The 426-nt window shown below is 27.0% G+C and overlaps 1 protein-coding gene across 1 annotated transcript in view; it reads left to right on the top strand.

The window, feature by feature from the left end:
- The window catches only part of LOC108749926 (probable tubulin polyglutamylase TTLL1), a 7662-nt gene that overhangs the window by 5895 nt on the left and 1341 nt on the right, over nucleotides 1-426 (top strand). The gene's annotated exons all lie outside the window — the stretch shown is intronic.

Below are 426 nucleotides of genomic sequence, written 5' to 3'. Positions count from 1 at the left end.
TATTTTATACGTTTTTTTTTTTGTAAATTTTGCTGATGAAGGCTCAAACCCGGAGCCGAAATGTTCAAATTTTAATTGATATATTATAGTAAATTTTGTTGAATATATATCGACTTTGTTGATTTACCGTCTCCTTCGTTGACTCTTATAGCTATTATTTCGTTATTTATAGCATTGTTTTCTGGAGTCCTTTATTTATTTTATTTGTATGTAAGTATAACTTATATGTATTCTATAAGTTTACAACTTAATTTTAATTCAAGTAGTGGGCGTTGAATCAGAAATATACACTGATTTTATTCTACGTGCTCCATTTTATGTATGCATTTTAGATCATTCTTATTCGACTTTCATCTTGATATCATGACCTTATTCCATATTTAATTATTACACAAATGTTCTAGTTACCTGGTGATTGTATAACAA

The sequence above is a fragment of the Trachymyrmex septentrionalis genome, unplaced genomic scaffold, assembly GCF_001594115.1.
Source record: "Trachymyrmex septentrionalis isolate Tsep2-gDNA-1 unplaced genomic scaffold, Tsep1.0 scaffold32, whole genome shotgun sequence".
Taxonomy (NCBI): Eukaryota; Metazoa; Arthropoda; class Insecta; order Hymenoptera; family Formicidae; genus Trachymyrmex; species Trachymyrmex septentrionalis.
This window is presented reverse-complemented; position numbering and strand designations above follow the sequence as displayed.